We start from the raw sequence: 25,321 nt of genomic DNA on the forward strand, positions 1-25,321 counted from the left end.
TTTTAAGGAGTTGGCTGAGTACTAGCTAGCGCGCTATTTTTGTTCAAAACTGGGCTCAAAAGTAAAATTATGTCAAGAGGAAAAGAAGTGCTGAATGTGCTTTCTGGAGAGTCTGAGATGAAGGGTCCCTGCAGCCCTGCGGCGGTGCGGGGGCCGGCGGCGAGCTGGCACCGGCAGGGCCCGGGTCGTGCTCCTGGGGCGCAAACCAGCCCCCGGGCGTTGGGCAGCGGCTCCCGCGCGCCCCTGACGTGGAGGGGAGCCCGCCCCGGCCGCGCCCGGAGCCGCGGCCCAGGCCAGCAGAACCGGAGAGCACCCAGAGGAGAGGGCGCGGAAGGCTCACGCCGGCGTCGGGGCTCTGCGTCGTCCCTCGGCTCCCGATCAGCAAGTCAACCCGGCACGGAAGCCAAAACGCCCGGAGCCCGTGGGCATGAGCAGCCAAGAGGGAAAAAGCCCCAAGTGCCCAGAACTCCTGAGAAAGTGGTATCATGAATTACTCACCAACGGAATTTCCTAGTGTCCACAGAGCCTCCTTACCCACCTGCCCTTGACAAACCCCAAATTCTACATTAAAACGTATGCTTAGGACCTAGTCAGTGTTTGTATCTTTCTAGGTGGCAGTTTAAAGTTTTAAAATCTGAGCCAAGAGATGGGCTAAAACTAAGCTGGGGGCTGAAGGGGACTGAGGGTGGACGTGAGGATCCTGAAACACTGAAACAGAAGCCCAGATGCCAGCGTCCATCCAGACAGTACCCCTGGTCTGAGCACAGTCCCAAGGCCTGAAGGTCTTGTGTGTCAAGACCCTCGGGGTGCTGGTCTGGGAAACCACCCCCAGATCTGGAAGAACATGAAGCAGGGATACAAAAGGTAGAAAAAGGATGGGAGGGGGTGAGACTGGAAGCAGGAGGGGCGGTTAGAGGCTGCTGCAGTAAGCCTGGTCAGAAGCAACGGCAGCCTGGACTCCCCGATGACATAGAGAGACGTGGGCAAACTCAAGCAATAGATGTGTGGGAGGCAGAATCATTGAAAAGACCATTTCTATGATCAGGAAGAGAAACTCAAGCTGTCTATAGTTGGAACACTTCTTAAGATCAAGATGGTAAGTATGGTAGTTAAAACTGATGAGTACTTACACTCTTCATCTGTGTAGCAGGGCAAGGGGAGTTAGCAATGAAGGAGTTCAGAGTGTTCGTTCAGGTCTTAGCTCTTCCCACTAGCTGTGTGACCTTGGAAGAGTTCTTAACCTCTCTGTGCCTCAGTTTCATTGACAGTTTTATAAGAATAAATTGAGTTAGTATATATCCCTGATCTCACGTACTTTTGTGTCTAGTCATCTAGCACATTCTTTCTCTGACCTTAAGACTCAGCAACTCATTCTGAGAAAGCAGATATGCCAGACCATCGATACTACATTATGCTGTAACTGTTGGTTTTTAATCTGTGTTATCCCCGGGGCGTAGGTCAGATCCTGGTACATCCTAAGAACTCAATGGTGACACAGCTGGAGGTCAGTGCAACGGCCTCTCCCAGCCACGCCCCAGCCTTGCCTCTGCCTGCCTCGCAGACCCTGGCCGTCACTGGTGGGAGCCTGTGTCTCTAATTACCACTCGAGAAGAGACAATTTAGACTATGACCACATGGACAGGGCTTTAACCTTGTAAAGTTTATTCAATGACATTGGTATGATTTGCTTAGTATTTGTACTTTGTTGCTTCAGCAGGAGGGTCCATCTCTTCATCACTTTCAAATGTTTCCAAGAATACTGTTCCCAGGCCCAGCCCTCCTGCAGGTGTTCTGTTTCCAAACAGGTCAGGGAACAATGCAAACTCCGGAAGGCTGGGGTGCTCTTCGCCTCCGAGGCTCCCTGCCTCTCCTTTCCAAGCCTTGTTACCCCAGTGATATTGGAAGCATCCCGCCACACAGTTAATAAATGAAGATATTTCAGGTATTTCTCCCTAGAGACAAATGATAATATAAAACATAATCCACTGCATTTAAAATTTGGTTTTGAGTGCATTCTAGATGATTGTGAAACCTAATGTGTCTGTTCTTTTTTATTGAATTCAATGATGGTGAGTGAGAAGCTTTGGGTTACTTTCTCACTCAGACTTTCCACCTTTTCCTTATAAATAAGGACATTTCTGGGCCCAGGCAGGGACCACTTCCCCACCCCTCACACTATAAGGGGGTCAGTAAGTCGTAGATCCCTCCATCTTACAGGGACACGGTCGCTAAACCTACCAGCAGTGTTTCACTGATAGCTTTTCTTCAGAGAAAACTGGTTTTCGTCACAATTTTTTGACTGTGGTGTTCTCCAATGACTAAGAGTCCAGAAAAAAATGAAGAGGGATATCAAAATGCATAACTGGGATCAAAGACTAACGTAAAACATTACATGGGTGTAAGCTAGGCAAACATTAACGAGGTAGGAGAGGCGGCCGCTTAGATGCGAGTAATTAAAGGATGAAGTCATCCAGGATTGAGGAGCTGTAAACACGGACAAATCTCCAGAAACAAAGTAAAACTGAGATTCAAATACAGATTAGTATTGTAATGATGAAGCTGACAGCATTATCAAACAGAATCTAGAAACAGATTGGAAGATCAAGTCAAGTTTACAGCTAGAATGAAGAAATGATTTGCTAATAAGACTTTAATGTAATTTACCATATTAAGGTTCCCCCAAGGGTAACGCCACATCTCGGGGAAGGTTCGTTCTGGACCCTGGCTAACTGGGCCTCTGACCTGACTTCATCCCAGCTTCCCAAAAACATCCCCCCAAAGACCCCTCCCAAGTTTTAAGTGCCCTGAAGCAGCTGCACATCACGACTCAGCTCTAAGCCAGCCGAAGCTGAGCTGAGAAACACAAAAGCCCGACAGAACAGAATTCTCCGGGGCAGAAAGCAGAGAGAGCTGGGTCCAAAGAGACTTCTTCCCACGACATTGTGATGCTTGGTAAGGTCAGGATTCTCCTTGGCACTCTCCACAGGCGCAGCGCCAGTGCCTCCGGGCTGGTGTTTGTCAGGCCCACTCCTTTTGGAGTAAGTAACTGAGGCAGCAGTAAGGCAAGGAGAGACAAAGTCGTTTCCTAGAGGAGTCCCCAGGAAACGTGTTCAAGGTCAGTGCCGGGTCTGTTTGGAAAAAAGGGATCTCAAAACTGTGATGGAACATTTAGATAATGAGCGTGCCGTGAAACACAGCGCGCCTCGAAAGGTGAATGCACATGCTGCACATTCAGCTAATTTTCACAAATGACATTAGTCTGAAAACCGCAGACTTTTGAGCAGCCTTGTGATAATACTCGCTCTTCCTTACGTTTAGCGCTGCACTGGCCAGGTAATGAGCCTTCATCCTGTGCTTCCTTACGGGTGAGGTGACCTCACGAAACAGGCCATGGGGCTGCACACCGGGACAAACCGGTGGGAATACTCAGGTGTTTGGATGTTTCAGTCTATCTTTGGTTGAGGAATAAAAATCAGGACTAAGCCTTTATCCTTTCAACTCTTCTTCTAAGCACAATTTTCCCACCTGTCAGCATCCTGTGTACACGAAGCCGGGTAAACTGAACTAACTCTAATTTCCCTGGATTATACGAGTTATGTCAGACACTTAATTTTACCATCATAATCATCAAACTTTATAGCAGGGAGGTGGAAAGGATATAAAATAAAATGCTTGTTTCCCTGTTGTCCACTGAATTGTTTGGGAGAGAAGGTAGATGTTCTGAACATACATGAGGAGGAAGGAAATTTTATACCAGGAAGAATGTAAATTATCACCTACTTTTTAAATCACTTTCAATGTCTATCTTAACTAAGTATTGACTACTGCTTAAATGAATGTTCCAGGGGTTTAAGAGATGCGGGCACACTGCTTCTGTTAAACACTGCTTGCTACGATAGCCACGACCCCCATACCTGCCTGGGGCTGTGCTGCTATTGTGCGCTTACACGTGGTCACAAGATTTTGATGACTATCTCTGAAGGAAAGTGCATCAGAAGAAGACAGAAATTGGGTACATGTGTATACAGATTAAATATTAAAAGGCACAGAATTGAGCTGGTAAAAGTTATGGGTAAATAAAGGAAAAAATGTGGAAAGGGCGAAAAGAAGGGAGAAAGAAATAATTTAAGGTGCACAAAGAAGAGAAAGTGATTTAGGGCAATAAGCAAGGCTTCATGCTAAATGGAAAGAGAGAGAGGGAAGATGCAACGCGAAGGAGCAACGGCAACGCTCAGAATGCAAGCAGCACGGAGGAGAGAGAGAAAAGAGACCAAAACATAAAGCCAAGACGACCAGAGGGGGATGTGCTGGCGCTCCACCCAGGTCGCCCTTCATGGCCCGTAATTGTTGGCAACCGTCTGAGGGTTGCCCTCAACCCTGACAGCCGCCTCCCCTGAAAATGACCAGGAGGTCACGCCCCACCCCAGCGGGACCCTGCAGCCAGGGACTGACTGGGAAGCTCTCAAGGCCAGCCCTCTTTGCTGGCATCCATGCCAAGGGCAATGCTGTCCAATAGAAACGGAATGAGAACCACATGTGTAATTGTAAATTTTCTGGAGTCACACTTCAAAAAGTAACAGCATAAAGAGTCCACACATAGGTATGGCCAACTGATTTTTGGTAAAGGTACCAGGCAACTCGATGGCTAAAGGACAGTCTTTTTAACTAATGACATTGGTACAGCTGACCAGAGCTTTATTTGTAACAGACCCAAATTGGAAACCACCCAAGCGCCTCTCCGTGGGTAAGTGACTGAACAAACTACGGTGCATCCACACCATGGAAAACCACTCAGCAGCAAGAAGGAATGAACCTTCCCTGGTGAGTCTCCAGGGAATCGTGTCGATGAAGAGAGCAGAGCCCAAAACCTACTTCCTGATAGAGTCCATTTCTATGACATTCTTGAAACAACAAAATTATAGAAACGGGGAACAGATTAGTTGGCGCCAGGGTTAGGGAGGGAGGGAGAGGATGGGTGTGTCTTTAAAGGGATAACAGGTGGGGACCTTGCGACAGCACAGCTTAGGGTCTTGACTGTGGCGGCAGTTATGCGGTAAAACTGCACAGACGTGCACACACACACAAACGAGTGTGTACGTGACGGCGGACTCGGGATAAATCTACACCCTGTGCCAAAGGCAGTTTCCTGGTGCAGACACGCACTGTTGTTCTGTAAAACGTTCGTGTCGGGGAAGGGCACACAGGGCCTCCCTCGGTATTTCTTTACAATTCCCTGTGAGTCTATAATTTTTTCAAATTTAAGAGTTATGCCAATAAAAGCATTTAAATACAAGGCTTTTCTGGACAGTATCATAAATTAATCATTTCAAGCACACCTTTAAGTACTCAACAGACACGATTCCCTGTGGCATTCCTTTTTCTATGAATTCAAATTCTGTGCACATAAAATTCAAGGTGACCTTTCGCCACAGGGAAAAGGACATTCGCACGCATTTTTATGAAGTTTACAAGGCTGACAAATATCTTCCATATTCTAACACCACGTATTTTTTTTCAGACAACAAATGGTATTCAGAACTGCAATGATAATGAGCTATTCATACAAAGGAAACTGATAGCGGAAACCAGACCACAGCCAGAAAATCAACAGCTCACATTTTCAGTGGGAAGACCTACCTGAGTGGGTGGGTCACCTTTTTTATGTCTATTACACAAGATCTGTATTCACTTCTAGTAAGTTCACTTATCCTAACTGGTAGAATTTTAAGTACTAAAGGAAACTTTGATCACCTACTTGCCCAATGAGATTTAACACCATATTTTTAAACTGCCGTTAAGTCCAACTGTGCAGTGCCGATGAGAGGCTATTTAGGCAGATTAAAGGATCAGAATAGAAAGCCCCAAAATAGACTCAAGTGCTACATGAGCGCACAGGAGACGATAAAAGTGGCACTTTGTATCTCCCGAGGTTCACGTAGGAAACGGTGTTGGGACAAGTTTACCATTAAGAAATAAAAAGAAGCAAAATTTTTTAATGAAAAAGGTAGCTCTCCCCTACCCATCCTGCCGGCGTTGGGCTCTGCTCAAGTGGAGAAAGCAGGTTCGAGGCCAGCCAGGAACCATATTAACACAAGGGCTCATGGTTTGGGCATTTTTAAGAGAAATCTGCATTTTTATAGGAAATCTCCCAACTTTTAGTTGTTGGCAACCATTTCAAACGTTTTTAAAATAGTGTGTGAACCAAGCTGTATTAGTTTCTTAACCTTAACTTGAATGCATCTGCAAAGATCGCATCTCGAAATCAGGTCATGTTCACAGTCAGAACTTGAACTGTAGATCATTGTTTTTTTTTTTCTGTATTTTCATGGGTTAGTTTTGAACTTAATGACAGAGAATGCGTTAGTGCTTTTTAAAAGGGGAAATATGTCATCTAAATCCTCTCTTTTACATTGGAGGAAACCACCATTCCAATACTCACTCTATCTCAAAATTATAGAATCACTAGAAATGATGGAATTTGGGGCCCAGGAAGCTCACACATTTGGGGAACTGATCCTCTCTGACCAGCGACTCACATAAAGTCACTGCACGTAGACTGGTATGACTAGGAGCCGGTCCCGGGGAACAGGTGAATCCTTCTCCTGAAGAACCGAAGTCAGTTTTGCAATAGCGACTGTGTATTTTCACTGGGTCCACAAAAGCCACGAGGCTTTTGCTTTAGAGGCAGGACAATGCTTGTCTCTCCCAAGGGAGAGCGAATGCTACTTTGGCAAGGATTATGGGAATAAAGCATGTTGATTGTTAGGAGCCAGAAAAAAAAATCAATAAAAAGAACAGGGTAAGAGAGGTTGAGTACACAGCAAAGGAGATGTTGCTAATGAAAAGTCTCAAAATTAAATATAGTTAAAAAAAAGTCCGGGGTAAGTGGACCAATTAGTGAACCATCTTTTTAGGTCAACCAGTCAGTTTTAATGGATGAGCTGAGAATGAGTTTGACAAGCAAACCGAAGAGAGAAAGAATGACAAAGAAGGAAAAGCAACAAAAGCAGCAGATTTTCCCCCAGAATACAATGTCTGCATACTGCCAAATTTACAGAATAACACAGTAAATATTAGTTTGACTTCAACCCAAAATTGGATAGATTACTTGTGCTGATGCAGATACTAATGTAATAAATACAATGAAAGCTCACTTAATTAGGGATACCAGATTCACATTCATGGATCATGCATCATAAAAGTGCTTCATTGTTAACAGAACCCAAGTTTCCCAGAAAATAATGTCCAAGTTCCTTCTGCATTCGTGACAAAATCCGAGGTATATGTATTAAGAAACCGAACGGACTTTCATTCTCCTTTTAAAAACTTGAAAATAATTTTCATTTTTATGTGTTTCTTGATGTGAATTTCCACTTAACAGAGTAAAAGAAATCATTTATTTCTCAATATACGTGAGAGAAAAAAGTGTTATCTAAAAGAAAGACAAATAAAATTTGTGAAACCAAAGGTTTTGGAAGGCATTTGTGAGAGTTAAAAAAAGGACAATACAAGAAATTGTTGAAGATAGTAAGATTCATTCAGTTCTATCCCATAATCATTTGTCAAATGTCTCTTTCATACTAATCACTGTGCTGTGTTCAGGGAATTCAAAGATCTAAGAAGCATACGTATTAGTGGAATAGACAGACACATAAATAGATCATTTTGATATAATATGTGTTTATAATAGAGGTATCAACTGAATTGTAAATATTCAAGTATTTCAAATCCACACACAACATCTTTCTAGTCAACTAAGAAACAAGGAAGACATACAGATATTTTTAAAATACCTGTGCAGGTAGAATAATGGCCCCCAAAGATGTCCACATCTTAATCCCCAGAATCTGAAAGTGCAACGTTCCCCGGCAGAGGAGAACTAAGGTAGCAGATGGAGTCAAGGATGCTGATCAGCTGACTTTCAAAAGGGGAGAGGATTCTGGGTGATCCTGTTGGGCCCAATGTAGTCGTTCTTAAAAACCCTTAAAAATGGAAGAGGAAGCCAGAAGAAAGAGTCAGAGAGCCGGTCAGAGGGAGCGGTGACCACAGAGGAAGGCCACAGGGAATTGCAAGGTTTGCTGGCTTTCAGGATGGAGGAAGGAGTCACGAGCCAGGAATGCGGGCTGGAAGGGCACAGAGACAGATTCCCCCTGGGAGCCCCCAGCAACCGGCAAGCCCAGAGAGGCCTGCCTCAGACTGCTGTTCCCCACAACTGTAAGGGAAGAAATCCGAGTTAAGACACAAAATTTGTGGTGACTTATTACAGCAGCGGCAGGAAATGAATACAATACCCGAGAGTGATGAGACACAGAGGATTCTACTCAGAATCTAAAGAAGTAAGTTTTCTGCACTTAAACTGTCTGAGGTCATGCTGTATTCTGCTAAGTTATTCTTCACTTTCTCATTGTGAGCTTCTGGGAGAGGCTCAGAGGACAGGAACGGGAAAGGAGACAGTCACCAGCAAGGTCCCAAGCGCCAAGCTCTGCGATGGGCGTGTTCACTTGCATTGTCTCACAGGATCCACAAAGAGCCCTGTTAGGGTGATGGCATTCCACACTTGCAGAGAGGGAGACGGAGACTCTGAGAACTAAAGGTAAAACGCTAGCACACGTCTGTCAGACTGCAAAGCCCTCGCCCAGTCACCACACCACCCTCTTGCACACCAAATGCCAGGCTCCCCCACCCCGGGGGCCGGGGCCCGGGAAGGCAGGCATCCTGCCCAAAGGCCTGGTTTCTTGCACAGTCAGAAAGAGAGACAATTTTCTGTTCCAAAACCCTATCTCATCAATTCTAAAGATTCATCTTTTTTCTTTCCTTTTTAACATCTCTGAAATTATAATGCATCTTATATTCACAAAACCTTACAATTACATCTGGCAGCATTATTTTTTTCTTTCCCAGTGATGTGTAAAATAATGGTGTGTCTTAGACTGGAGGGTTCTTGGGGTCAGTGAGTTAGGACAGCATGCTTCCCTAAGCTACGCGCTGAACTGCAAGTCCAGAGGCAGTAATTTCCCCACCCTTCCTCAGGAATCCATGCCAATGGTAATTATTTTCAACATCAGGAAATATGCCTTATGCTTAACCTAAATCTCTCATGCTACAGCTGGAGTTCCTGTACTGCTGCAAAAAGAGAATGTTTTTTTCTTAGCCCTTACTCTGTGCTAAGCAGCTAGGAACCTTGGAAGGACACAAAAGAAGCGGAAGATGAGGCCTCTACCCTTAGAAAACCCATGCAAGTGGTAAAAGCCACGAAGAGGTAAAACCCATGCAAGAGGTAGAACTAAATGCCATGTAAGATGGTCCAGAATTAAGGGCCTAATTGTCATAGAAACTGCACATGGAGTGACTTCTCTTGTTTCTGTTTTTGATACAGTCTCATCATCCAGCTTGGTTCATCAAGCTTATTAAAAGCTTGTGTAAACATATTTTCAGCAGAAGGTTCCACCTGGGGCACCAAGTAACCTAGTGTAGTGGATTCAGTTGTTTTCCGCAAAAAGCTATGGCCAAGACCTAACCCCCAGTACCAGTGAATGTGACCTTCTTTGGAAATAGGGTCTTTGCAGATGTGATCGAATTCAAGTGAGGTCATATTTGATTAGGGTGGGCTTAGATCCAATGACTTGTGTCTTTATTTGAAAGAAAAAAAAGGAGAGAGATTTGGGTACCAAGACGAAGAGGAGGCACACAGAAGAGGGCCACGTGAAGATGGAGGCGGAGGTCAGGTGATGCAGCTACAAGCCGAGGAACATCAAGGGTCGCCGGGAGTCACCAGAAGCTACGGAGAGAGAGGCAAGGAAGGACTCTTCCCCGGAGCCTTTCATGGCACCGTGCCCTTATCAGCACCTTGATTTCAAGTCTCTGGACTTCAAAACAGTGGGACAATACATGTTTACTGTTTTAAGCCACCAAGTTTATGGTATTTTGTGATGGCAGACAGCCCCCAGGGAAATAATACATATCAGGTATTAAAATGAGTTGTGGAACAAACCACTTAATAGGACTTGTGACTTTTCAAAGGAACATTATTAAAATTCAACTCCATCCTCATCGAGAGTATGAAAGGATGGAGGTTTTTGAGATTGGTAGAGGAGTTTGAAAGAGGTTTCTCTGCAGAAATCTAAGGATATAAAGTGAGTCCCACCCCTCCCCTGGAAAACTAACTTCCACAGGACAAATCAGAGAGCTTGACCCCTCCCACATCTAAGGGGTCCAGTGCATGGTGCCTGACTCCAGTCTGGTCAGTAGAGAACACACAACAGGCTAGCAGCTCATCTGGGGATTGTGATGGATGCAGTGTTTCTATCCCTCCAGAATTCTTAGGTTGAAATCAAGCCACCAAGGTGACAGGATTAGGAGGCAGGGCTCAGGGGAGGCAATTAGGTTATGGGGGCTGCTGTAACAAATGCCCATAGATGTAGACGTGGCCTCGTAGCTCAGTGCTCGGTGGAGGTTGGAAGAGTTTTGAAGTGTATGCTAGAAAAAGCTTACATTGCCGTAAACAGACTGTTAAGAGCAAATATGGTGAGAACTCAGAAAGAAAAGTGCTGTAGAGAAAGCCTCAATCTTCTTAGACGGTACCTAAGGCATTTTAGAGATCATGGGGGCTTCCTCTCATACCCCGGGTCTAGAGTGCAAGGCCCTGGGGTGTAGAACCATTTTCAAGGAGGGGCCTCAGCTTGCACGGACTAAGACAGCGATGGAGTTGGTCTGTCCTCCCACGAGTTATCAAGGCAAAGGGTGAACCGTCTACGGACCAGGTAAGGACCACGTGGGAGAAAGTGCCTGCCTTGTGCCGTTAAGTCCTTCCTCGGGTACCACCTTCTGGAACAACAGAACTGCAGAGAGCAATAGAGAAAGTCTTATGGAATAGATTGCCCAAAAGAGGGGGTGTCAGAGGAGGGGTGGACAGTTCAACGATCCATGTCAAGGGAAATAAAAGGGAGAGGTCCCCAGAAGCCCCTGTTGTGTGAGATAACTCTGCTACTTCTCTCTGGGAGGACCTAGACGGAGGCTCCAAAGATGGTTAGGGCATATGACCTAACTTATAGCGAAATCTTTTAAAAAAGAAAAAAACTAACAGAAAAAACTAACGGATTTGTTACCAGAGGTAGGGGTCAGGGGAGGAGGAGTTGGAGGAAGGTGGTCAAAGGTACAAACGTCCGGTGGTAAGATTAATAAGTGCTAGGGATGGGAGGCAGTGTGCTGACTGTAGCTCACGCCGCTGTATGACACGCAGGAACGCTGGTAAGAGAGGACATCCTGACACTTCTCATCACAAGAACTTTCCTTTTTTTCTTTTCTCCCTTCTTCTTCTCTTTTACTGCATCTATCTGAGAAGACGATGTTAGCTGAACTGATTGTGATCATCATTTCACAATATATGTGAATCAGACCATCATGCGGTATGCTTTCAAGTTATACAGTGATGTGTGTCAATTATTTCTCAAGAAAACTGGGGGGGGGGGAGATGGTTATGTCAAATTTGGCAAAGGAAGTGAAAATGACACTTATAGAGAAAGGCACCAGAGCCAGCAGTTTCTGGAGATACTGAAATGAGGGGAGGAAAACTAGTGACTGAAATGTATTATCATCAATGTTTGGCAGCACTAATAATAATAACAGTAGTCGTATTAATAATAAAAATAGAAAAAAGCAAAGTAGCAAATTTAAGGCAAAAATAATCAGTTGCACAAGGATAGGGCTGGAAGACAGGTGGAAGTTTATATTTTCTTAAATGTGGATTCAAATAAGTAGAATAAATAGGGGTTTCATTCCCTATTTGATATTTACCATCTCTATGTCATATCTGATTTTTTTCAAAGAGTTCTTACAGCTCATTGAACTGTGTATTGCTCAGAACACATTTTCTGTTATAATCACCTGTTTAAGACGAACATTATCAAAGTGTAGTGATTCTGGAAGTGTATAAACAGGATTGTAGAGTATAGACGTTTTTAGCCAGCGAGTACTTTGAAGATCATGATCCCAACATGAACAAATTGAGATCGTAGAAAACGGAGCTAATGCTGCCATGATACAGACGCTCTCCTAGAACCCGGTCTCCTGGTGGGTTCCACAGACAACATTTACAGGAGTTACTGCTAAACCTAGAGAAAGGAAGACTTAATGGTGCAGTGCTGACAGGTTACAGAGCAGAAAAGCTGTCGAGTGACCAGAGAAGGAAGATTCAAGATCAAGGGGACAAGCCGTAGCGGGGAAGTAGGTCAGAGCTTTATACTCGGAAGGACTGTTAGCAATGAGAGTGGCTCCTCCGCCCACGAGGAGAGCCCGAGGCCACCCCGAGTGCTCAGAGAATGAATGGTCACTGATGGGGAATGTCGCAAGAGGCCTCACAACACTGAACGGAAAAGTGGATGCAGTGAAACTGCCAGATTCTGAATTATGTCACCAATTATGTCCAGTTTTAAGTACATTTAGAAAAAGGATCACCAAGAGCACTAATGGCCACTTTGTTCCGCACAGGACGTCTCAGCCTCAACTCTGAGGGGCAGAGCCGAGGACGGTCCTCTCAAGGGAGTCATTTTGGCTTTATTTCTCTCACTCCACCACGAACTGATGAAAACTGCCCATGGAGCCTGTGTGGACTTTTACGGCTGCCTCAGCGATAAAATATGGTGAAGTGAGGCCCCGTGACTTCCACCACCAGGTCATGGAGGAAAAAAAAAAAGCCATGCTCTTGGGGGTCTCATGAAAACTCACCTCAAGCAATGGCAGCTAGATGTCATTCTCTTCACCGGACAGTGGGGACGGCAGCACTCAGTAAGGAACAAACGATCACATGGTCACCGTGTGCTGACTACGCCCGAGCTACCGGGACTGACATCCCACAGCAACCTCACGCGGCAGGGACAGCCTGCAGAGAGTAAACTGAGGTTTGGAGGAGAGCGTAACATGCTCAAGGTGGCGCAGAGGGCTGAGAAGGGGCAGAAGGCGGCCTGGCTCCAGAGCTGCCGCCCTCTGCCTTTCACACGCCAGGCCTGGACAAGGCCCTCGGAATACAAGCCTCCGTCTCACTGGGATCTGTCGCCCTGACTGGTCGCCACTCCTGTGAGCAAGACAACACCGACAGGCCCTGTGTGGGGACCACTCTACTCCGTCTCCACATGCTTAGTCCTGGCACAGATGAGGGATTCACAACAGGTCTCTGTTGAGTGACTACACCAGGGAGGAAGGCAGCTGAATGTCGGCTTGGGGTCTCTAACCCATGAGAGAGGGAAGGAGAGATTTCAAGAGAAATGGCTTTCCCTTTATCAGTGAGTACAGTCCACTTTACAGCATCCTCCGTGTGTGACAGCCCGCTTGTACCGCTCAGGGCGGGCACAGAGGACAGGAGACACACCCCTGCCCTGAAGGGCGGTGGGCAGAGGCATAAACGATGTACATGTCTCTGAATGTTCGAGGCTAATTATCGTCTGAGGTTGATCATGTAAACCTGTAACCTCATTTCTACAGAGAAGGATCCAGAGGCTCAAAGACTGCCACCCCACACGCAGGGAGTCCGCGCTGACAAGGCCCAGGGCACGCAGTCCAGGCAGCCGTCACTTTGCAGTCACGTCGCAGGAGCTGTCAAAGCACGAGCTCCGTGCTCCCTTCCACGCAGCAAGGCCACACGGTGCACACGCATGTGTTCCAACAGCTTCACCCGGGAATGAAGGACAGACGCACAAAATAAACATCCTCGGGCTTGATGCCTTCTTTCTATCCAAAGCCAAAACCGATTCTTTCCTCCTGTTGTCCCTGGGGCAACCTTGGTGCCGCCCTGCCCGCCCCCCGGGCTCAGGCCCCTGCTCCTGGCCTGCGCCGCCGGGCCCTTGTGCCGTGAAGGAGGCTGTCCGCTGTAGGCTGGGTCTCTTTGACCCCAGTTGTTTGCTAAGATGGCCCGTCTGGGTTTTCCACTGTCCTTGTACTTTGGGTCCTACTTCCAGGCAGTGGCCTGGTTTTCTTTGCTTACACCCACTCTTTGCTAACACACGCACAGTGGGGCAAACATTTGTATTTTTTTTCTTCCCCATGCAGAAGCAGCAGAAACTGGATAAGAACACAAGATTTCCCATTTCAGATTATGTGCTCTTTCTATTATAAAGTTTCAGATACATTTCACGGATTTTGTAAGAAATAATCAGCAAACATTGACTGAGTACCAAGCTCTCCGCTCAAGGATCTTCCAGTCCAGGGGGCGGGGCAGATACACAAGCAGACCATCGTAACAGCGTGTGTTAAATCATGTGCTGGGAAAAGCACAGAACATGGTAGGTGTGCTCCTAACCAATCTGGAGAATGAGGAAGCTTAACCCGGAGCAGGCGGAGGGGGTGGTTTGATGCTGGGAGGGGTGCGTTCCAAGCAGAGGGGACATGATGCGGAAAAGAGCCCAGCTGCTCGGGGGAGGTGTCAATGTGCTCTCTCTGCTGGGTTGAGGCGTTTGACAAAAGTGACATTTTTTTATGCTGATGACAGTGGGAATCACCAAAAGGAGTTCAGGCAGATTTGAAAATAGACTCAAAGATTTATTCAACAAAAGGAGATGGGTGTATAAGAATGATGAGGCATCGTTCTCCCGGCTCCAAGAGCTGATCACCTCCCGGGAAAGACAGATAAATAAACAAATCATTACTGAACAATTTGTTTAGTTCTAAACATAGCACAAACAAAGGGCTGGGGGACCCAGAGGAGGAAGCCATTAGCACTGCCCGGGGGAGAAGAAAGAAGGGCTTTGTGTAGGTGACAACGGAGCAAGATGACAGATGAGGGGGTGGCAACCGGTCCTGGCTTCCGGGCAGGCCCGACCAGGAGAGGCATCTCCAGTTCATTAGCCATTATCAAGTTAGCCAAACGTTTGCCATGGGCTTTATGTTTCAAGCCTCAGGAGTCTGTCCCGTCCTGTTAGAGATAATGAATGTTCAGCTAACTCACAGCAATCTTATCAAGGATTTTGAATGTTTACAGAGCACTCCCCACGTGGTGCGTTCCAGAAACAAAAGCAGCTTTTCAGAAGTATCTGCAGGACCAGGAAGCTCTGCTCGTTTATATTCTTGGAAGCTTTGTGCCAGGATCACATGACTAGAAGCAGGTAGGACTGGTGTGGGCTGTCCCTGGGGGCGGGGGGACACACCTGTACCCATCCTGGTGCCCCTTCCAAGCGGACTCAGAAACCAAGTGTCCAAGTCACCAGGTTAGAAAGAAAGAATTTTCTTTCTCTCCAGCAGCATCAAACTTTGCCCAGGATTCAGTTGAAAAGAAGACTACACTTAACCACGTTCTGCTTACAGTCCAACAAGTGCATTGCTTACGACACGGAGAAAATTGTGGGATGCAGGTGTCTCAGTTTTTCCCTTAACACAGTTCAATGTCAGGACATGGAGGAGGTGACGGGGGCAGCACAACACCGCCTTTGCTGAGAGAAATACAATCGGGGCGGATTCAGGTTTTCCGGTTCAGTGGAGTTCTAAGTTACATGTGGTAGGAGTTGTGGAAATGGTAAAATAAAAATTATATAAATAAGTGGGTTGAAAATAAAGGGATGGGCAGTAATTTACCAGGGAAATACAAACAAAAGATGTAGGAGCAGCAAGATTAATAAAAGATTAATAGGGAATTTAATTTACTTAGAGGTCAGAGGGTAATTTGGGATTGATAAAAAGCCATGAAAAGATACCACAGTCATGAATCTTCAGGTACTAAATAACAAAGTAGTATATACACGTGGCCCAATCTTTTAGAATGTTCGTGGATCATTTGGTAAAACTGCAGTCACTGTAGAGCGGTGGTTCTGCACCGAAGGCAGTCCCACTCCCCATGGGAAGTTGGGTGACGTCTGGAGACATCGGTGGTCATCACAGCTGGGTGGGGGGCTATACTGGCATCTGGTGAGCACCTCCCATGCCCAGGACACCTCACAGCAGAGTTATCCATGCAGAATGTCCTCGGTGCTGGGGATGAAAGACAGCGCTCCGCTGTATTCCCTATAGGATGTGTACCTGCTCAGCTGACAGGTCCAGTGAAGGGAGGGGGGAACATATGGAAAGAAATATTCATGGAAAGATATTTTTTCTCTCTTCTACCTATAAACTATTATGATTATATTTAAGCTAGATAGTACGTTTTGATTTAAAATTTATTGTAAATCCAACTTAAGTTTATCCTGATTGGCACATATGGGCTAAAAAATAATCTTTGATTTCTTGAAAATTACCAAATTTGATCTCCCTGAGGCAAAAAAATACGCTCATTTGGACTTTTAAAGGGGAAAAGCTGATGAGAGAACTGGGGAGATGGACTCTGTTGGAAGCTAACTGTGCCCGGACAGAAAGAAGCGGGGGTATGGCAGGAGGCAGGAGCCCTGGACACGAGGGACTGCTGTGGCCGGGAGGGGGCAGTCGGGAAGGGCCACACGCTTCTTTTATCCCCAGAGCAAGACTTCTTCCCCTTAATGTTTCTCAGAGACAAAGTTAGCTCTTCTCTAGCAAGGAAATCCAGAACGCAAGGACTTTAAGACCAACTGACTTGCTTAAGAAAGAAGAGGGGGCGATTTCTCATGCATCCATGAGAGAAAAAGCACCGCCACCAAAAATCAGCCAAGCCGCCACCTCCACAAAACCAGAGGCCTTATTCAGTGGTGGCGGAGAGGGGCTGGTTACATTTCACCAGATCAAAAAAATGTATCGGTTACTTGTTGCACTGGACCCAAACAAAACACCCAACATTATCACCCCAGTGTTAGCTGTTCTTCTCAGAACTAGGCAGACAGGGACCACAGAGGCTGCTCCCTGGCCCTAAAGGTGCCATCAACCTTCACTTTCAGCCAACCCTGCCCAAGAGTGCCCTGCCCCGATGTACCTGTGCCCAGGGGGTGCCGGGCAGGACAGAAGGGTGCGTTCTGAAGGCCATGTTATTAAGTAAGCCTCTTCCTTTTCTTGAATGCTACGTTAGAAGGTCTATCTCATCAAACCGAAAAACAATAAAATCTCTATAAGTCCTTGAAAAACCTGCTTATTCCTTGTTATCTACTATTATACATTAGAGTTCCAGTTAATAATTTTTCCAGAAAAAACAGGCTGCTGGTAAAAAATAATAATAACTTGAAAATAAGAAATGATAACTTGGAAATCACATGCAAATACCATAGATCCACGGTATCTGTGAGGAACACATGAGATCTCCAAGAATCTCCAAATTTATACATATCCAAAAATATTTATCTGGGCTGCTGTTCTTCCTCCCAAGCTCCAAGTCCTTTGCAGCATCTCATGAACATATATTTTTTCTCCCAATGGACAATGTTCTCAAAAAAAAAAAAATGAAGAAATACTGTTCAAGCTGTGAACAAAAAATATTGCCAGTCATATCAGTGCACAAAGGATGCTGTGCACATCAAGTCATCAGCCGCTACCACCACCCTGGACAGTGAGCAACAGGAACTCAGGGTGCAGACAAGCAGGCAGCCAGGCTCTGCAGCCACCCACAACGGTGCCCCCAGAGGGAACTCAGGATGGGAAAGAACAGGATACTGGCCTTAAACAGCCAGGTGCACAACAAAGGAATGCATTCAGTGAGCCCAGATCTTTATGCCTTCCCATACATAGAAAAGTGCTAAATTCCTTAACTTGAGGTATCTGGTTTTCTTTAATTAATAGTCATCTGTTGATGTTCCAACTACCTGGTCTTTGTTGCAAAAACTCATATATCCTGGCTTCTCCCTTGTCACTTTTAAGCAATCCCTAGGAGTGATCTGAGAGGCTGTCACCCTAGGCTTAAGTCCTCAGAAATATCAACTGAATAAACCATAGATTTCAACTTTTAGTTGTGCATTTTATTTCAGTCAACAAACTGTGACTAGAGAACCAGTGAGCCAGGCTGAGGGGTGGATGCTGGTGGCAGGCTGGGCTCACTCAGTAGCTCCAGGACACTCTACAAACTTTGCAGAACCAGCCGGTTCAGAATTATGCCCCCACCCCAATCACAAATCTTTTCTTGGCCTGTGTGTTCCATTTACATAATGTCTAAGAATCACAAATGTCAAACTTAAGAATGCCAAGGTGCTTTGTTCCACAAAGGGCACACATCAGAAGCCAACTACAAACCACGATCCCTTCAGCCAAGATTGGGACTCTGGGGGAATGATGGTGGTGGAAACAATCAATACGGGGAATCTGAGATAAAAGAGGTGAAGACAGGCGGGAGACACCCAGAACGTGCAGGCCTGACCGAGTGCCAAAGCCTCGGGACTGACCTGCAGAGGGAGGAAGGCGAGGCGGAGCTGTGAGCACGGAGGAGTGGGGAACGCCGTGTACTGGCTTGAATCATTCAACCCGAGCGAAGGCTCTGTTCATGTCCTGGCCCCCAGTACCAGTGACTGTGACCTTGTTTGGAAGTCGGGTCCCTGCCGAGGTAGTCAAGGGAAGATGAGGTCACGCTGGAGTAGGGTGGGCCCCAATCCAATGACTGGTGTCCTTATAAAAAGGGGGACGTGCAGACACAGACACGTGAGAAGAGACACTGAAGTCAGGTGATGTGTCTCCAAGCCAAGGGATGCCAAGGACTGCCAGCAAGCAGCAGAAGCCAGCAGAGAGGCCTGGGAAAGGCTCTCCCTCAGAGCCTCCAGGAAGAACCAGCCCTGCCAGCGCTTTGATTTTGGACGGACGTCTGGCTTCCAGAACAGTGAGAAGATAAATTTCAGTTGTTCTAAGCCTCCCGGGTTGTGGTCCTTTAAGACAGCAGCCCTGGGGAACCAGCACCCCGGGTGCAACCCATTCACCCCCAGGCTGCCCAGGCCTGTGGCCTCCTTAGCATTCATGGAACACCCAGTTTCCTCCAGTTACATTCAAGGCTGTTCACACTCTCAAGCACTTCATGACACACCGTCCAGCCTGTGACTTATCCTGTGGATATACTTCTACTACTAAAATCAGTGACAGGGGCGGGTTGGGGCTGAAAAACACTAGAGCCACCCGAATCCTCATGCTTTTATCAGACAGACACATCAATCCGGGTGTGTGAGCAAGATTCACTCCTTGAACACACTTAAAAAAGTGCCCGAGAATTGGGAAAGAGACCTAGCAGGAGACAAGCCAAAGGCGATCAATCACCTCCCAGCCCACAAAGCGGGGCTGGGCCCTGCCAGACCCGGAGGCCCCTGAACGTCACACGGTGTCCTCCCTGCGTGTCAGGAGCCAGGGTGGTGGCTGAGGACTCTGGGGGATGAGGAGGCACACGCAGTGGCAAGTTTTTTAAAAACTCTTCTGACATCAGGACCCTGTTCCAGGCTGCTTCCCCTACCCGACTGGCAGGGCTGACAGCAGCAGCGGGGCGGGTTTGGGGGAAGGAAGGGCTGCAGCAGCGCTTGGCGGCTGTGTGCGCTGTGAGCGCAGGAGCTGGCCGGAAGTTAAAGAGTAAATAAACCCAAAGAAGTAAGGGTGTGGGGCGGGGGGGTGTAAGACAGAGGAGAGAGGGACGGTGCGGATGTAACAGTAAATATTTAAAAAGAGAAGGTAAGAAAGAAGGAATGAGCTTCCTTTTGGCAGTGAAATCTAAATAATATGTTGAAGACCTTAGAGGCCATGTAAGGTCTCCATCCCCGAAATGCAGGGACTGGTCACCAGAGCGACAGGTTGGAGGGAGAGTCAGCCTTTTTCTGTCTAGCTGGAGGGTTTTGCCCTTTGGTCCAGTGATGCTGCTGCTTCAGTACCGATGCCCGCAATCTCAGGGGAGCTCAGCTCAGGCCAGAAGTTCATTATCTTGGTTAATCATCATCCAGGGACCTTTCCAACAAGGCCGTTTTGTGTAACGTTCGTTACACGCACCCACCTTTGTGCTCGGCTGTCTGGGTGGTCGGATGGGCCGTGGCATTTGCATTTCCCTAATCATCTAATTGAGAACGAATTCATATTGAGTCTACTTGAGTGTTGTTTTTTTTTAATTAAAAAGCCTTGATTAAAACATTTTCATTAAAGACATACTGGCAAAGTTCCAAATTATTTCAAAACATTTCATTCTTTGTTTTCCGGTTCCCAGGGCTGTCCCAGTCACTCCTCAGGGTTCCAGTTTTGACATCCATCCAAACTCAGGCAGACACATTCACCCGCCAGAAACAGCTGGAAGAGCCCCTTGAGCCACTGTCCATCTGGGCCAGACCCTAAAGAGTCTACCTTTAGTTACGGGCCACCTCCCAGGGAAGGAGGGGTAACCAAAGCAGTGGGAAAACAGGGCACCTAGTCGAGTGACAACTGTAGTAAGACGGGAGTAAAGTTTAACAAGACAGAAAAGCAAGGTGATTTATCAGAAGTAAACCCTAGATGAAGATTAGGAGTTCTTTTCATTTATCTAATTAACAGAGAGCCGAGACAGATTGGGTAAAATTGTGCTGAATTATTATAAGGGGAAGAGCAAGAAATTATAGTCCGTCTGGTATGAGTCTCCCCAGACTCCTAGATTTACAGCCCAATTAGAATAAAACTAAAAAAATTCTGCCTTGCTCCTTCCTTGATTCAGCACCTAAATAGGCTGTATTTTTACTAAATACCAGAGCCTATGAATTTAAATGCTATATTAATAGAGGAAAGCAATATTCTTCCTCTAAACTAGAATATAGCTTTTGCTCTCTAAATGCCAATAAAATAGATTTATTTTTTACTTATTCCACTAATGGCTAATTTCCATCTCGTTTTTAAGACTTTAATGTTAATCATCATAAATTGTCAAAAAAGCTAAAATTAAGTAGATCTAACCCTCTCATTCCGTGGGACAGCAATATTGTTTTTAAGGTTATTTCGAACTGAGTTGGCTGTGGTTGACCTTTTCTATCCAAAAACCTGAGACTCGGCTCTACCTAAAAATCTGCATCCGAAAAACGAAGATACTATCCTTTGTGAACTGCCGTAGGGCTGCAGCACCTATCACACTGTTAAACGCTCTGGGCAAATAATGAGAACAAAACGGAATCTGTCCACCCTCTGGTCGTGTGAGTCTCCAGACAACAGAAGGTACAACAGCGGAAGACCACGCATCCCTGCATCTAAACACTACACTGCTACGTCTGCGGGATGCAGATACATCAAAACAAGCAGACGGAAGCCACTCAGGCGGGGGAGCTCTGCCAATCAGCCGTATGGTGCTGTATGGTACAGGATATAAGTGAGGATGTAATTAGGTTTGTTCTACGTATTGGTGGACGGTTTTCTCTTGTGCTGTGTTTTCTCTTAAAACTGTTCCTTTTCAATGTGATCCCCCGGCTCGTGTTAAATTGCAAATGCAAATTCAGGAAACAGCTACAGCGATTTTCAAAGGGGGTGGGAGGGATGAAGTATTTGCCTGCCTCACCAGATACACGTAAAACTTTTTCCTTTGCTCATTGCCTCTGCCCCACCCTGAGAATATCGTTGTAAGTCACTATCTCCACACCAAAATATTAGCCCCCTTGACACTTACCGGTTTTCAAGCAGGGGAAAAAAAAAAGTAAAACCAACTTCTTATTTGTATTCGTTTGATATAAGAACACCAAATAAGCAAAATTATACGCTATTTATAAATGTTTAAAAGAAAATTTACCCTCAGAGCCCAGGCATTTTATTCTGCATATTTGCCCATCCTCTTGTCGACAGTTTTAAGCATAATATAAATGCAAGTTCATTTTCAGCCTTTTTAACTTAAAATCATAAACCTTTTCACAAACATCCACAGATATAATTTCTACTTCTTGTCTAATGGTGACTTACTTCTGTACTAAATAGTTTGGTTGCTTCCAAAGTTTGACTGTTACAGACGAGGCTGCAATTAATAGCTTCACGCTTCCGGAACAGGAACGTTTAGCCAGAGCTGGACCACCATGTGGCAGGGCTGACTTGAGTAATCCCGCAGCGCGTGGTGGGAGGTTGCACTGCAAGAACTTTAATGTCTCTTAAAAGATAAACTGAGGCATATAAAAAATGTGAAGAGTTTATCTGAGCAAAAATCGATTCCTATGGGGCAGCCCCAAACCGGAAGTAGCTGGGAGCCGGGAGAAACTTCTGCAGAGAAAGTGAGGGAGCCGAGTCAGGGGGTTTCTGACTCGCTGCCGCTTAAAGCCTAGTGGGCTGTTTGTGACTGGCTGTCCCTGGGTTTCGATTTCATAACCTTGAGTCATTTACAGGCTGACGTTCCGCTTTGCTTCCCTTGCCCCCCACAGCACGAGAGCCACCTGTCTCATGGCCCCCTCGATCAAGTAATTCACCATGCCCCTTCCATCCTTAAATTCTGCTTCCCTCCACCACCAGAAAAAACCCTGATGGGCCAATCAGACAACCAATGTCCAAACCAGGGATATCTGCAATAGACTTCACAGATCCAACCCGGGCCCTGAGGGATTCCCGTGTCCTGAAGACTGTGAGGGCACCAGCTGTCACAACTATCGAGGGCAGGAGCCCCTGCTGGCATTTAAGGTGGAATATCCTACGTAGCGCACCAATTCCCTGTCTAAGCTGCAAAGGCCTTCTCTGTGAAGAGGAAGACACTGTGAAAAGGTCATCTTGATGATTTATCCCCAGTGGACCAGGAAGTGAAAGTAGAAAGACTCTCTAGACAATAAATTCTCTAGACAAACAGGGGTGTGACGGGACCAGATCTGTGTTGTACAAAGACCAGGCTGGATATAACACAGGGAATAATTTAGAGGGGAGAGATGAGAAGCAGGGAGAACCTTTAAGAGACTACTATCTTCTGCTCTGCCCTCTCTGCTCAGGTCTAGTTGTTTTATCTCACACTGACCCCAGGCCATTTGCATCACCCATCTGCATCTCATACTCAACAAGTCTAAAAGGAAACTTGTCATTATCCTCACAAAGTCAAATGTGTGTGACCTTGGCCACTCACTTAAAATGCAACTCCCCCCACCCTGCCCCCAGCATTCTCTTGACCCTAATTGGCTATTCTCTTTTCTCCTTCTACACACTAGGCAGTTTACTTTTTATGATGTTTATTATCTGATCTCTTTGCTAATTGAAAGCTGTTAAGGCAGAAATTTTCATCTGTTGTGACCACAAATGTATCACCAGGGTGGTACACAGCAGGTCCCCAGCATCTACCCAAGGAAGGAATGGATGAAAGAGGAGGTGCTTCTCTCCCTTTATGAGACAGGCCTGAGGGGGCTGGCTGGCAGGCGGCTCTGAGTGCCAGTGGTTCCTTTTCCAGGAGCACCTAGAAATACTTGGAGGAAGCTTCTGGGCTGGAGCACACGGGTAGGTTATACAGAAGAGAAGGTAATAAGTATGTACTATGGCAGGTAAATTGCTGTGAGAGTTCAGATTGTCGAAGAAGAGAGTGAGAAGTCACTTCTGAATGAAGCCTGGAAGGGGACAGGGTGAACCAGGGTGCCCAGGAGGGGCGAGATTGCTGCTGAGGGCATGTTGTGGGAAAAGCCGGAGAGAGCTGTGTAAACGTCCAGAATGGGCACGATATAAAGACGGCCGAACAAGGGGAGCTGGACTGCAGGTTTGGGCTCAGATTCTGGTTTTATTCTCAGCTGTGTGATCAAGGTCACTTTTCACCCCCTGGCTTTCCTCATCTGTGAAATAAGTACGAGAACAGTACCTTCCTTACAGGGGTTCTACAAGTTTACAGATGTGGAGAATTCAGAACAAAGCCAGATACATTGTAAATACGCCACAGTGGGGCAAAGCACTGCCAGGAGGAAGTATGACGCTTCAGGCAGAAAGGACCTGGATAATTAGATCACAGCCAGTTCTACGTCCCGAGGTGTTTTCTCTCATTTTCCTTCCCTTGCCTTCCCCTGTCTTCTTATGGAGTCAGTTAAACTCAACGTCAAGGAAGACACAGTGCCAACTAAGCAAAGGCCACGGTGTGGAAAGGGGAAGGCGGAGAGGTCTCTGTATCAGCTTCCTCTTTCTGACTCCCAGGGGCGTCGTGTCCAACCAGCCACTCCTCGAATTTGCTTTAAACTTAGAGAAGTTCTGCTAGGAGCCGGGGTGGAGATAAAGAACGTCGCTGTGAAATAACAGACAGCTCCGAGGAGAGGCTGAGAGGGAGGATGAAGCAGGCAGAGTCAGGAGCCAGGAGCGACTCCATGGCGTTGAGCCTTCTTGACCCAAGAGAGTGGCACGTGCGGCCGTTGAGACAATAAGGAAACCTGAGGAATGATTCTGTTCCTCTGCCCTGGGAAGGAAGCCCCCGGGGGTGGAGGGGCAGGGACGGGGAACAGGCACAGCCTTGCTGGCTTTGGAGGAACTTTGCTTCCACTCAGAGTAAATGGGCCTGTGGTCGTTGTAGGGTTGAGCAGAGGAGCAACAGGACCGGACTTGGGTTTTAAAAGGATGGCCTCCAGGCAGCACTGCAGTATGACTTGACTTCTGTGGTCAGGAATTTAGAATAAAATTTTAAAATCTAGGTTTTCATCTGGCCACGGCCAGCAGTACCTGTGCAGAGAGACGTGAGCCGATGCTTTGATTTGCAAAGACAGCTCACAGAAGGGCAGGCTGAGGCGTTGAGGGTGTGAGGTCCCTCATGGAGTGGCACCTGGACCCCACGGTGAGCGAGGTTGGGGAAACAATTCTCCCAGTTTGTACTTAGATTCCTCTTTCCCCTCCAGACACAGGTATCCGTCTTGACCCAGAGATGATGTCTACCAAAATTCACAAAGCAGTACTCAGAATTCCTATCTCCTGCCAATAACTGAGTTCTGTGCAGAAAGCACATTCACTTATTTCTACACGTGTTTAATTTCTCCAACGAGATTGCAAGTTCTGAAGGGAAGAGAAGTATTGCTGTAGGTCTGTTTCCTCTAAAGCAGTGGATCTTGGTATTGGCCGCACTGGAATCACCTGCGACATTTAAAAATTGCGCCATCTGGTCCGGCTTTTGACGTGATGTGATTTGATTGGCCTGGAGTGCAGCCTGGGAGTAGGTTGAGCTCTTAGGGAAATCCCAGGTGATTTTGATGGGTACCGAGATTGAAAGCCTCTGCGTTCTCTCTCACAGAGCCTCACACATAGACGGTCCTTGATAAATAATTGTTGGGAAAGATTCATGGACAGATTGGGGACGTAGAAAACGTCTGGCTGATTTCCTAAACTCAGGTATATTTCTCCAGTAAGTCATCCTGGACACTCCTGTAAAATTAAGCTTCTTGGAATTCCACTTGTAAAATTCTGTCTCGGAAAGTTCCTGTGTTTCTCCATTATCCGCGACACTGGTTCCCGCACTTTGGTCCCTGGACTGGACCATCTAAGGAATTTTAAAAGATGGCAGATGATAGGGCCTCAGGACACATCAAGTCCCTGGTGTGGTTGACTAGAGGCCCGAGAATCTGCATTT

General features: G+C 46.5%; 1 protein-coding gene across 7 annotated transcripts in view; it reads right to left on the reverse strand.

Moving 5' to 3' along the window:
* Positions 1–1,639: 1,639 nt before the first annotated feature.
* Positions 1,640–25,321, reverse strand: part of SOCS6 (suppressor of cytokine signaling 6) — a 73,379-nt gene continuing 49,697 nt past the window's right edge. For 3 of the 7 annotated variants that reach the window (XR_012065649.1, XR_012065648.1, XR_012065647.1), the window contains 2 exons: positions 2,239–2,318; positions 1,640–1,952 (listed from right to left, as the gene is read on the reverse strand). The gene's annotated coding sequence lies outside the window, so the exon portion shown is untranslated. Of the gene's footprint in view, positions 1,953–2,238; positions 2,319–14,697; positions 16,008–23,545; positions 25,232–25,321 lie in introns of those variants that run through there. The other 4 variants (XR_012065651.1, XR_012065650.1, XR_012065652.1 and 1 more) reach the window with 4 other exon arrangements.

Source organism: Vicugna pacos, chromosome 30 (assembly GCF_048564905.1).
Source record: "Vicugna pacos chromosome 30, VicPac4, whole genome shotgun sequence".
Classification (NCBI taxonomy): domain Eukaryota; kingdom Metazoa; phylum Chordata; class Mammalia; order Artiodactyla; family Camelidae; genus Vicugna; species Vicugna pacos.